This window comes from Cololabis saira, chromosome 1 (assembly GCF_033807715.1).
Source record: "Cololabis saira isolate AMF1-May2022 chromosome 1, fColSai1.1, whole genome shotgun sequence".
Classification (NCBI taxonomy): Eukaryota; Metazoa; Chordata; class Actinopteri; order Beloniformes; family Belonidae; genus Cololabis; species Cololabis saira.
In genome coordinates, this window is record NC_084587.1 from 20,778,078 (window position 1) to 20,788,453 (window position 10,376).

The following is a 10,376-nucleotide window of genomic DNA, read 5'->3' on the forward strand; positions in this document are numbered from 1 at the left end:
ACTATTTACTAGGCTGCTTTATTTTAGTACAGGAACATAACTGCTTCCAGCTGAAGCATAAAAACATCGGAAGAATACCTTTGCTATTTACAAGCTTGTTATTGCTCTCACTGACTCAGGTTATTTTCACAAATCTTGGGTAATTCACCATTTGATTCAAATTCATAGATTTGTTTAAAAATTCATAAACAGACACTGAAAATATTAAACAGAACGTTTATTGTGCATTTTGGATTTTCATGATTGGACTTGTTTTCAAGGTGAATCTGTTCACTCCACAATCTAGACCACAATACTGATCCAGCCAACCTTGGCATCTGCACTCCAACATCTCACTACCTGGCTATGTTTCTTTCACCATACAAATATCTTTGTGGATTCCCAAATTTGCTCCGTGGGATAGGAATTACACGAGAAGTCAAAGTCGAAAAGCTCAAATGAGACCTTTAGGGGACTTTACTGAACCTTTAACTTACGGGAGTTAGGTGGCACTCCACTACTGGAGTCACTCACACATTTACTCACAGGCCACCAATAATTGTCATATTACAGTTGTTTCTTGAATTTCATTTTGTACATTTACAAACAAATTTGAAAATTATTACAACCCCAAGCCATACAAGTGAAGTGAGGGACGGGGTTGACAATACGAAGGGCAGTTCAAGTGCAACCGAAAATAAAGGCAGCAAACATATTTGAGATTTGTGTTTCAACTTTGTTCTATCCCGTTTCAGTTTCCAGTCACAGACTTAAGCTGGCGTACGTGCAGGGGGGAGTTTGGCTGCAAATGAGCCCATGGTGTTGAGTGCAGCGTGGATGCGGAAATGTAGCCTCGACTCCATACTGTAGTCTTTGTAGTTCATCCTGCAAATAAGATCGTTTTTGTTAGCCATTTGTGTGATGTAGCAGTATGGTGTATAAAAACAAGATCCAATTGTCACATTACTGACATTTTATGTCATGTTTTGTGTCCTCAGCCTTATTTACATCCATTTTTGTTGTCTGAAGTCTGCATGACTTTCCAAAGAAGATTGTGTGAGTAAAGCTTTTTCCTCTATTATGCCTTTTCCAAGGGTACCGATTCAATATCATGCCATTGCGAACCCTGGCATATGCACTTGATGCTGCATAACAGTCTGGACGGTCTTTTCCCCTCCCTTTGTTTAGGCTTTATACTCTAAAAAAAATGAGTAAATCCGGGTAATGTTTTGTCTGACCACAAATACATTTCCATTGTGCTCATCCCAGATAACTCAGATCCCAGAGAATCTGAATATTTCTTGAAGAGCTTTAAAAAGTTTTGTGAAAATATTCTTTTGCACATGTGGCTGTATCAGGTATTGACGAATAACAGTTCAGTCTTAAAGTTCAGCTTCGGCCTACACCCTTGCCCTGTACATGATGAAATTCCTTCACATTCCTTGAACTGTTTAATGATAACATTGATATTCAAGAGCTAAAAATAAACAAATTATATCCAACTGGCCACTGAAGAACATTTCATTAAACAGCTCAATGATCTTCAAAGAACAGAGAAAATAAGCTTTAAATGAGGATAAAGCAGTGTTAAAGGCAACTGGAAAGAACATTAAATATAATACTCCTACTGTCTGCAATGCAACAGAACCAACAAGTAACTGGATTTGTTTAGTTCTATTTGAGCTCAATGATAACTGTGGAGTGACTTTGAACACTTACTTGGCATTTTCAATAACTTCAATGGCCTTCTCGATGTCCCCTCTCTTCTTGTGCAAAAGGCCCAGCTCATACATGGTGTACGGAACCAGGTAGTTGTAATGCTTGATGTCCTTTTCACTGCAGAATAGATTAAAATCCCTTTAGAGGGTCTAGGGAGTGATGTTCAACAGCCAAAATGATGACGAAAAAAAGTTGTATTCCAACTTCAGGGTTTGATGAAAATGCATTTCTGTATCAATTATTTCACAGCTACCAATAACACGGCAAGACACTGTTAAGAACTGTGAGTATATTTTGTTATGAACTCACCTGGCAATGACATAATTAAAGCAAGCCTCAGCCTGGACTAGGCGCTCAAGCTCTCTTAGACAGAGACCTTTCAGAAGCTGGATAACGCACTGGTCCTCTAAGTGGTAATCGGACGGAGCTGCAAATTAAAGAACAACTGCTCAGATTCATATTTGTATCAAAACTAACCAACGTGTCATTTTTAAAGTTCTGCAGTCATCTCACCTAAATCTTTACTGAGCTGCTCTTCAGCTCTCTCCAGAGTGGACAAGATGGCTTCAGTCAGCTCAGGTCTTTTGCCGACTACTGTGAATCCGTTCCACACGTACATCATTTCCTGTGTGAGAAAAAGATGGTGATTAACGAGGACGCAAAAATGGTCGATTTACAGAAAGGATTGTGTACATATTCTCACCAAAGCAGGGACGACAAGTTTCACAGGATTAGGAGAAGAGTATCTCTGGGCCTTCATGGCAGCAAACTTCTCAGTTGGAATCGATTTCCCAGCTATTCTTAATCTGAAGCTCTCCACCTGCCTGCAAACCACATTTCAGTTACGTACTTTATAATAATAATAATAATAATAATAATAATAATAATAATAAAAAACTTTATTTGTATAGCACCTTTCATAGACAAAATGCAACGCAAGGTGCTTCACATAAAAAGAAATTTAAGGCATAAAACATAACATAGAAATAGAGGGCATAAAACAAAAATCAAAGCAGCATAGTGGAAGCAAAAACAATAGCAGTAAAGCAGCATAGTGAGGACATAACCAACACATAACCCAAGAGATCGATTAAAATAATCAAAATACAGACAGTATTTTAAAATAATTTAAAAGATCAATTAAAAGCAAGTGTGTAAAAGTATGTTATGTACCGGTATATATATGATGATATATATGTTATGTAAGTATATTATGAGTGTATAGCTATAGATCTGTGGTAATGCGTCGCTGTTGCACACCTGAATAACGCCACCACATTTTCTCCCAGTTTTAACACTTCCTCCTCTGGGAGCATGCTCAGGATGGCAGCTTTCTGAAACACGTAAATGGCCTACAAGAAAGGAACAATGGCTTGTTTAAATTAGAAAAAACATACAGTCACAACATTCGGACCACATGGTCAAAGGAGGAAAGATAAATGACATACCTTGGACCATTTATTTTCTTTGCAGAGCAGATCAGCGTGTTGATACGCCTCCATCCAGTTTTGCTCAAAGGAGTACGCCCACATCAGTTCCCAGTGGCAAAGGTGGTGAATCTGGCGCCACTCTTCCTGAGCTGCGATACAAGCCACGAACTTCTCCTGGGCCTGCAGATAAGCCCAGACTCACATGATCACCATTTTTGATCGGAAGATGAGTTACATTGATGTAAATGCAAAAAATTAGACATTGCAAGTACTCACGAATGTGAAGTTCCCTTTGAGTACTGCGATTCTTGCAGTGTAGAAAAGCATGAGGGCTCCCTGTGGATAAAATACTTCATATTATCCAAAAACAATCACGGAGGGGCAAGTAAAATGGCAATATTAAACAGCATCCCAGTCAGTACTGCTCACATTGGGGAATTTCTCAGCGTAGGGCTTTAGCAGAGCTTCGGCTTCAGCGAGGTTTCCTTCTCCGGTACCTGAGGGGAAGAAACCAATATCACTTTCACAGCAATACAACGTCCTGCAATGAATAATGCTGCTTTAGTTCTAATCTAATTGCATAGGAAAAATCCGTTGCTACCCCATGGGTTTGCTCACCAAGAATCACTGTAATGTAGAGATGAAACATCAGCAGAGTCAAGGTGCTGAGGATAGAGCGCAGGCTGTTGCTCGCTGCTCCTTCTCTCAGCTCTGACAAACCCAGCTCCTGCACAATGACGATCAAAATATATATATATTTTTTTTATTTATTTATTAACATACAGTGCAAACAACAACAAAAGACAACATCAGTATGTGTGTGTGTGTGTGTGTGTGTGCGTGCCGTGTGTGAGTGTAAATAAGATGATGAAAATAGATACATAAATTGAGAATATTAATTTGAGAGTAAACAAATAACTAATTATCATATAGAGTGGTGTAGCATGATATCATATAAATATAGCATAATAATATAGTAATATCCTAATATAACATAATTTTTATAAAATATTATAACATATAACCAAATTATATCACCATACTATTATATATAACAATATAATACTATAGTTTAACATCCCATGAGATTTCATAACTTAATATAATAATATGAAACAATATATCATGATAATGCCAGGAATAATTATTAGAGTTAGAATTGGTAATTTATGTTGAGGATCAAACTATTTTTAATATTTCAGACTTCTACTGGAATAAAAGCAGCCCCATTTACAAAGCCAGCTTGCTCCACTCCTGCAGCACCTTTATTCCACCACGCTGTGCTGCGCCAGTTGCCTTCATGGGATCACTGGATGCACAGCTGGAGACTGGAGGTGGAATAAAGAGGGGATCTCCAGCACATCTTTATGTTGTAATCTGTGTATGAAAGTGGCTGCTATCTTATCCTAACAGCGGGGGTCACTGCTACTTCCAAGGTATTATAGGCTTTTAAGCCACTTTTGATAAATGTTTACCAAATTAATGTTATGAACTCACACACACACACACACATTTATATACATAAAAATAAATAGATAAAAGTCATGCTACCTACCCTGTCTCCAGAGAAGCCCAGAAACTCCATCAGTCTGAGGACCCTGGATGGAAGCAGGGACATGATCTGACATAACCACACACACACACACACACACACACACACACACACACACACACACACACACACACACACACACGGTTAGCTGGTTAGACCTAATTTGAGAAAAACTCAAAAATGACTATTGTACATGTCAGTGCATACTTTAAAAATTGTATATTACACTGAAACAATATGTGGGGAAAAAGACAATTTCCTTTGACTTTCCAATATAGTTACATTCACAAATAACTTAAATGTTTACTGTGAAGAAAAGGAACTTTGTTATTCAAAGATTTTTTTGGGAAGAAATTGACACCATATGCTCTGGACCAGAGACTAAAAAGGGCCACCCTGACTGTCATCAAAAACAAATCCAACAGGCAGTCTGTGATGGTACGAGATTCTTGCATCTGGGATGAAGATTGACCTTTGGGAGTAACATACACTGCCATCAACATCTTTTCTCAGTACTCACCAGAAAATATTTTAAATATTGTAAAGATGAATGGAAATATTACACATGGTTTTTGTTTAAAAAAAAAAAACAACCTTTAGTATCAACTTTCTATATTGGTATATGTTGCAGACCTAAAATGCAAAAAATTAAATATATCTTTGGTTTATACCATCTGCATTGAAATATAATTCAAAAGGAAATGCTGAATCGCTGCTTTTATTTAAATCATATTTTTGTATTATCCAACAACACTCGTTGGTACACTTTGTCCTCACCAAATTAAATGATCCAATACCCATGCCGACACCGCCCCGAAAATGAATGTGTGTTGTCTTCTGTTTTTCTGTGTCATTTAAGGCATTTTCCATTTCCTGGCAGTTCCTGGAAACACAAAATCTTAGTGGTCATCCTGATTCACAAGGTAATGCTTTTCCAAAATTATCTGTTGTGGATCATTTACACACACATACACACTCCACACTTCTTACTTGTAAATTTGAAAACTGTTTCGCATTCCCATTCCACCTTTGATGAAGCCAATGATACTCTCATCCAGGAACGTGAGTGCAGCTTTCTGCATCAATACTTCAGCATAACATAACTCTGCGTGCATCTCTTCTGTCAATGAGAAATGATTGGCCAACAAGATTTACTTCATCTTAATTCAGAGATGCACACGTTACATTAGAGAAGAGAGTTGATGCAGGCAAAAAAAAGAGGCTTATCTTGAGACGTCAACGTGACTCATGTGACATGCTTTCTGATCCTTGTAATGTTTGGCTTACTCTATCATCATCATTTATCTTTTGTGGCCTCATAGCTGCTTATTCAGACGATGTATCTGTCCACTCACCTTCTGTCAGGTTCTCAAGTGGCTGTCCATGCCAGAGGTTGGCCAAGCTCTCCATTATTCCAGTTTTCTTCCGAAATCTAAGTTAAGAAATAGGTCATTCAGATAGTCAGCTGGCCTGTTTTTTGAAATCATTACATTGGTGAATTGACTGCAGCAACCCCAGATCATAATACTGACTTCACAGGCTTGCACTGTAGCAACTAGGCATGATGGGAGAATTAATTTATCCACCATCTCTGTACCCCGATGGACCCATCACTCTGGAACAAGGCATATCTGAACTCAGACCACTATCTTTTTCCATGGCTTTACATAAGAAACATGCTTTTTTTTTAGGGGGGGGGGGGGGGGGGGGCAGTGTTTTTATAGATATTGATCACTTGGCCACTCCTTTCACTACAAATGAATATCACATTACATTGTGGTAAAAACGTAAATCCAATAAAAACCCATTCATTTGAACTAAAATGGAAATTGCACACAAAAATAATGGAGATCAGAATACTCATTTGCCTAAATGGTGAAAACAGCTGTTGCGTTGTTGCTCCAGTACCAAACCTACCTCTGGCAGGTGTGCAGAGCTTCTCTGAGTGAAGTCATGGCGGTGTCCATGTCCTTTGGATCAAAGGTCATGCCAGCCTGCATCAACAAGATGCTGCTGTAACCCATTGCATGGTACATGCTGTCATCTTTCCTGAAGGACCAAAAGAAACATTTATCTTAAATAAAAAAACAAATACCTTATATAATCTACATTAAGTACATACAATGCCAATGCCAATGTTAGGTATGAGTGAGTATTTTTGAACACTTGTTCCCTGCTCTTTCACTCTGCAGCCAGAAACATTTAAACCCACCTCAGATGGTCATTTTTGGTCATTTTTGAGGCAATATTTTAAGCATGGTGGTGAGGATTTAGGCTTGCTTTGCAGCTATAGAACCTGGGCCCTTTGCTGAAGCTTTTGCCAGAGTGAGTCATGCAACACGATAATGATTTAAACCACACAAGTAGATCTACAAAAAATGACTGAAATAGAAAATAATCAAGCTTTTTAAAAAGCCCCAAAGTCCAGACATCCAGACATCAACCCAGATATGTAATAAAATGACACACTGTGTGTCTTGTTCTAATATTGTCTTGCAGTAAGGAGAAGACAGATTTAGTTTTTTAGGTCTGATACGTAAAACTTTAAAATTTGTTTAATTTCAAATATATGCATCAACTGTAGAAACATTTGCTTTGTTTGGAAAATAAAATGAATGAGAATCTTTTAGAAAAAACCAATGACTCACCGGGGTTTTAATACTGCCAATGACTTCCCAAATTTGTTGTTCAGAAAGTATTGGAGAGCCACAGTGCACTCCTTCAGAGCAGTCTCCAGATCCACTGTAGTCGATCTAAGAGCAGGGCAAATGTGTTTTAAACATTTAAAAAACAGCCAAATATAACCACAGTACAATGCGGGGATTTAATTCATTTTGGAAGATTGGGCAGTGCATAAATATATTGTTAAGATAACAGGATACTTTTGTGACTGAAGACTCCAAATTCAAGTTTCACAACATCATAGATAATTTGATGACAATGAAAATGAAAATAAAACTCTGTACAGCCAGAAAGGGAGTGTAAATTGCACAGGGGAATAACCCTAAACATGTATTTCTGACTTTGGTCTTTAACCCTATAATGCATGTTTGATACATGAATTTCAGAGAGCTTTGTAGCATCCTTTATCTAAAAAGGAAAAGAAAACGTTTCATACAAACCATAGTTTAAAAAAAATACATACATTTACCTCATGCATTCATAATGATAAAGAAAATAATTATTTAGAAATTATTTTAATACAAAAGTGTTTTGGATTCCAATATATAATTAAAATAAAAAGATGTCATGTCAGTATTTAACGGGTTAACTTTGTCAATGAAAACTCAAAAATTCGGACTTTCCAAATGTACAAATTTGAAAAGTGCACATCTGAGATATTTAAAAAAACGTTTCACAGGGGCCCCGCATCCGTGACAGGCCGCTTCCTCACAAGACCTGTGTTTTGGTCGTCATATCCATTCGGTTATTTCATTATACGTGAACTATTGAAATAACTATAGTCCATTCACCCTCTCATACTCACACATGAAGCCTAATATTGTACTTTAATTTTTACTCACGTGTCATCTTCACTAATACGATCCAAGTCCTCCTGAAAAAGAAGAAGAAGAAGATTTTTATATTTTTCGGGGCGTCTAATGAGAGAAACCCTACCACTGCCGCGTCTCGGTACCGGTTTATGCCCACAGGCCCGCAACTGGTGGATCAGACCTTTACATGAACACAAACGATCGGCATAACTGGTGTCCAAATCGGCCTGATGGCAGAGAGCCGACAAACACGCCTGAAATCAACAGAGAATATCCACGACCAGAGTCATAGAAGAGATTATCCATCCTCCAGCTCTGATTGATGGAGGTTGAGAAAAACAACCCCCCCCAAAAAAAAAAAAAACCAGACAAACTCCGGTTTAATTTGACTTTTTCACACATTTATTTTTCAAACATTTTAATTGACATTCAAATAAAATAAATATTTTTCTAGGTTAAAAGAAATAAAGGACATTTGATTTAATTATTTTTTTTAATAAGTATATAAAAAGTTGCAACAGAACTTACCGGCTGTAATGAATTATCTTTCTTCTCCATTTGATATATCGGACTACAAAGAAGTTAGGACTGTACTGAAGATATACAGAAGATACTGATGTTTCTCCCAGCCGAGCTCAGCTGTGAAGGCGTCCTCTCTGAGCGCAGAGAAAGGAAAAAATATTTCCCTCTTGCTTCTCTTTTAGTATAAAATAATTGGGAGTGGCCGAGGTTTGAAAGCCCAACCCACAGGGCATCTGCATGAGAACAGTTTTTAGGTGTATTTATTTACTCCTCATCTTCAAGTTCCTGCCCTCACTGTGTAAAATGGATAACTAACATTCTATCCTGAATTTAGAGAAGAGCTCACCTGTGACCTGCATTTTTATGAACGTAAAGCTGAATTAAAAAAAAAAGAAGATTCAATCCAGATTTTTTTTCAACAGAGAGAACTATTGATAAAATACTATATGTATATAAAAAAAAGTAAAATACCTACAATTGTGGATATGTGATTATTGGCCCTCTAAAGCTCACGGAATCCCCTGAAAAGTCAACAAATTGAAACAAATTGTCTCCTCTGCGTGCTCTTAGCATAGTGTAAAGTATTAACAGAAATATTTTACAAGGATATAGTTCCATATACTGATACTATAAGTGTGCCGCGCTGTAGCTGTGTGGATATTAATGTGAGGATGTTTGTGATGTGTGTTTTTAATCATGACTCGTGTATGAAAAGTGTTATATAAATAAAGTTTGATTTGATTTGATTTGCACCAACACACCTGATTGTAATTAATGGTCATCATCTGCATGTCATCAGGGTCGACACAACTCTGTTGGTGACACAGCCATGTCTATCAGGGTTGTGTTGAAGCAGGGAAACTGTGACAGTTTCACAGTGTAGGATAGGTTTTTTTTACTGTTTAACTCACTCCCCTGTTTTTCCAGATCCTGCCACCCTAATCAGCCAGAGATCCACTCATTCCCTTCACCTGTGCTTCCCCACCCAGCTCCACACCTGGTTTCCCTCATCAGCAGTTCCCCTCATATACCGGCCCATTTCTACCTTCCAGTTTGCCAGATTGTCGTGTGCTTTTGCCTCGCTTTCCAGCCTTCCGGATTTCTGTCCTATTCCTGCCTGCCTGCCTGTAACCCTGCATGACTCCCGGTTTATGGATTTTTGCCTGCCCGTTTTGGTTTTGTTTGCCTGATCTGCCTGACTACCCGGTTTGACCCCTGCCTGCCTTTTGACAAAGATTAAAGCCTCTTGGACTCTGATCCTGCCTGGTGTTGTGCATTTGGGTTCTCTGTCCTGTCTGAGCTGTGACAGAAACATGTAAAACATGCAGGACAGTAGCTCCTCAGGACCATGGGATTGGAGACCCCTGCTCTGGGCAAAGGAGTTTTTTACAATGTATATCAATTTTTTATAAGCCTGTTATAACTGCTGGGAAGGAAAGTGGATGGCAGACAAAGAACCAAATGAAACATAGGCATTCAGGCGGTGTGTCACTGTCTGGTTTCCTAATTCACCAGGTTTTGAACAAGTGTGATCTCAGAGAATGAAGACACTGGAGGAGTCCACTTTTAAAGAAAACCTTTAAAATACCTTGTGGCAATTTGCTAAAATATATGCTGACAACACAAGTTTGAGTGTGTCTTATGAAATGAGAGAGACAAAAATAAAGGGTTTTAGCAAAT

At 38.1% G+C, this 10,376-nt stretch overlaps 1 pseudogene; it reads right to left on the reverse strand.

The window, feature by feature from the left end:
* Positions 1–254: 254 nt before the first annotated feature.
* Positions 255–8,818, reverse strand: LOC133451494 (tetratricopeptide repeat protein 39B-like; annotated as a pseudogene).
* Positions 8,819–10,376: the final 1,558 nt, after the last annotated feature.